Source organism: Esox lucius, chromosome 10, assembly GCF_011004845.1.
Source record: "Esox lucius isolate fEsoLuc1 chromosome 10, fEsoLuc1.pri, whole genome shotgun sequence".
Lineage (NCBI taxonomy): Eukaryota > Metazoa > Chordata > Actinopteri > Esociformes > Esocidae > Esox > Esox lucius.
The window spans coordinates 22,252,389-22,256,026 of NC_047578.1; the positions used below are offsets into that span (position 1 = coordinate 22,252,389).

The 3,638-nt window shown below is 35.1% G+C and overlaps 1 long non-coding RNA gene across 1 annotated transcript; it reads left to right on the forward strand.

Annotated features, from left to right (window-relative positions):
• Positions 1-217: 217 nt before the first annotated feature.
• LOC109616201 lies at positions 218-1,963 on the forward strand. The gene is made up of 3 exons (XR_002197300.2): positions 218-357; positions 1,489-1,604; positions 1,834-1,963. It is a non-coding gene; the product is annotated as an uncharacterized LOC109616201 (long non-coding RNA).
• The last annotated feature ends 1,675 nt before the right edge of the window (positions 1,964-3,638 follow it).

The window sequence follows — 3,638 nt, forward strand, 5'->3', positions numbered from 1 at the left end:
TGCTGACAGAACCGAGGCAGTGTGCAAAAATAATATTTAAGTGGATTACATTTTATTATTAAGAATTTTTTTTATTATCATAACAATACAGTCATTAATTAAAACTACACTCCTGAATTAATCAGTCCCATAAACAAAATTGTAATTTTAAAACAATGTTTAGATATCTGTATTTATGACATCAGGTTTGTTATTTTCACAGAAAATGGAAGTTGTCCTAAATGTTCTCATAACTGGACAAATCATGGGTCAAGATGCTATTACTTCTCCACTGACAAGCTGAACTGGACTCAGAGTCGTGATAATTGTGTCTCCGTGGGAGGGCACCTGGTCATCATAAACAGCCCAGAAGAGCAGGTAGCTATGACTATGGAATGACCACGTAGACCCTGCACAATTGTTTCTACAAATAAGTTGAAATTGAGCAAACATATTTGTTCTCCACAGTTCTTTATTCCCATATTAATAATACAAAACCTTTTTATTCAGATCCTAATATATCTGTTTAAATCAGAAAATAAACAGAAAATGCAGGTCTTAGATTTGTCGTTATTACACTTGAATATTTGGTTGCACAGCCTTCGTTCAAAATAAGTGCAATCAAATTTGTTTTCCCAGATTTGAAGGGTGTGCCCCAACTGCTATTTCAAGATTTCTTCACTGTTTAAAAAAAAATCTGAACTCATTGCCACCAGAACAGTTCAAGTTTTTGTTCTGAACCAATCCTGGGCGCTTTTGGACATATGTTTGGGGTTGTAATCCTGCTGGAAGACCCATGACCTTTTTTTTTACACAAGACAAGACTATGCACAAAATGCCTTTGCATTCTCCATTTCAAGATGCCCTTCACATGTTCAAGGCATGGGAAATTGCAGGCATGCTTTCTTATGTCTCACTCTCAGCACTGGGTTTAAAAAAACTTTCATTGAGTTGGTGACGAATGATCAGAGTTAAAACTGCTGTCCAGTACCTTGTATCTGAGGATGAGCTTGAATCTGTGTGACAGGTCTCCATCATTCTAAAAATTCTTTACTGTCATCGTTTATCAAATGTTATCTTGCAGCCACATGTTCCTTAAACATCCTCATTACAGAGGAAACAGAAACATTAAGGTTTCTGGAGATGGATTTGTAGCCTTAAGATTGTCCTTCTTGTGTCTGACCTCAGACAATTCTCTGGTTTTCTTTTCTTCACTTATTGCGGTGCACAGTGACACAAAACAGGACAATGAGTCAATTTCTCTATTCAAACTAGCTGAATGAGTGATTTTCACATTGCAGACACCACAGAGGAGTTCAATTTCAAAGTAGATGAGAATTATCACGAAGTGTTTAACAATGTATGTATTTACCCTTTATAGTATTATGTATTCAACAAAGAACAACATTTACATATTCTGTATTTAAACTAAGTATTGTCAAAACTTTACAGTATATTTACCCATAGTAGCATCTTAAAATTATTATTAATTCTCTGTTTTGGGTAAAGACATTTTTAGAATCAATATTCTCCAAGAAAGAACACAGTTTCTGGATTGGACTGAGGCAGGAGAAAGAAAAGAGAATTTGGTTATGGATGGACAACAAACAGCTAGACAACACAAGGTTGGAAGTTCTTGTTCAAATACATTTCAAATGTTAACACTTACTATACATGTAGATGAAGCGATTGTTGTTACTGCTGCTAATGTAAAAGTACTGTAATGGGGTTCTGTGATAAAGCACAAATAATAAGGTGAAAATTTAATGTTTTATGATACCTATAAATGGACATAGATTTATGTTTTCATCATAATGTAATTCCTCAAATTGTGTTTTTGTCTTAATTCCCTAGCTTCCTTAAAAGGATTAACCACCACTCTGATGTTTCCAAAGAAAATAAATTATGTTGTTATACAAAGAAGGAGGATGGTAATGGCACTAACCTGTTTGAAGACAAATGTAATCAGCCAAAAAAAAGAATATGCGAGACAATGGCAATTGCATGAAACGGTACTTTATACTCAATATTGTTTTTCATTTTGCTCTGAACTTATAAACATTGTATTTCGTGCTTGCTTTGGTTATATGAAATTAATTGAAAATGGGCAACTGAACTTATAGACTGCTTGCTGCTTTCATGCATTTGACATTTTATGCTTTTTGTGCTTTGCTTTAAAACAAACCATGTTGACGACTGAAAACGTTTAATATTGTTTTTACATTTATATTAGTTTTTTAGCATTTACATTTAGTAATTTTGCAGACGCTTTGAGATTCTGTAGGATTTCTGGCCATTTGCAAGCACTTTCCTAGAGTTAAATTAACTTCAGTTAAAAAGGAACTTAGAGTACGTTTTACGACTCATTGCTAATGAGTTGTAAATCTATTTTATGATGGTGCTACTTTAGAAACTTGGAAAATGGAGTTTGTTAGTTCATTTAAATCTACAGATGTAGCGTAACTGCCTCTGCCAAAATCCCAAGATATCCCTTTTAGCAAAATACTATAGGCTAGAGTGCTTGGGTTAGGCTGTAAGTGATTGGGTTAAGTTGTAAGATCGAATATATCTTGACACTAGAGGAGCAGTTCTTCTTCCTGCCCTGTAGGTAAGCAACAGGGTCTTGAAGTGGTTGTGAGCTTCAACTGGAGGTCAGTGGACTGTGGTAGACTTTAGTGTTGTATGTAGTTTATCCTAATTTGAAAGCAACATTGTTATATTTTACTTTAGTCAATTAGCTGATGCTCTTACCCAGTTGGGTATCTATGTACACATATGGAAACCATTAATAAAACATGTTTTGAAAATATTTATAATAATATTCTGTATTTCTTACCCCACTATAGTAATGGATTATGAACATAAACAATGCAGAAAATGTGTTCAGACTTTTAATTGACAGTGATATGAACATTTTATTTAAATGTTAGGGCCTCCTAAATTCAATGTCATAGTCACTGCCTCACGATATTAACGGGTCATTGCTGCCAGGAATTCACATCCTGTCCAGGGTGTCCTGCAGAGGGTGGTGCCAACTGGCTCAGTACCGTCTGGAGTGGGGGGATAGAATGTCAGACTGGTCACCTTGTCTGGTTGTACTCTAGTGGGTAGGAAACTTACAATATCAGTCGTGTTTGTCCAGTGATTGCTCATTAATTATAATACACATAGTCTAGATTGTCTTGATCCGCTCTCGTTTATGATTTGGTGCTCATCCCATTAGGTTATGGTTTTAGAGCCCACAAACGAAGGAAACAGATTCAACTATTTTATCCCACAAGCCATAAACATAAAATTCTGAAAATGAAAAGTTGTCTAGTATTTGCTTCACATTTGCACAATGACTGCTCCATTAAAATGTTTCCAAGATTGCACCCCATTATTTATCTCATGTGTTTGATGTTTGGCTGTCTTGACTTTTCATTGTTGAACTCAGTAGATACTGTTTCTCAGAAAGCATGCACAAAATGTACTGCATTATTTGTATATCTTCAGGCCAGCAGATTATGCTGTTTTGCTATTTCATTCATCTAGTCAGGCACTGTCTAGATTTGTTTGGGTTGTTAAGTTTGGGAGATTTGTTTAGGTCAATTTTTTTTGAAAAGGCATGAGAACTTCCATTCAGTGCAACAAAGAGCTGAAGGTTTATCTGGCTAAAA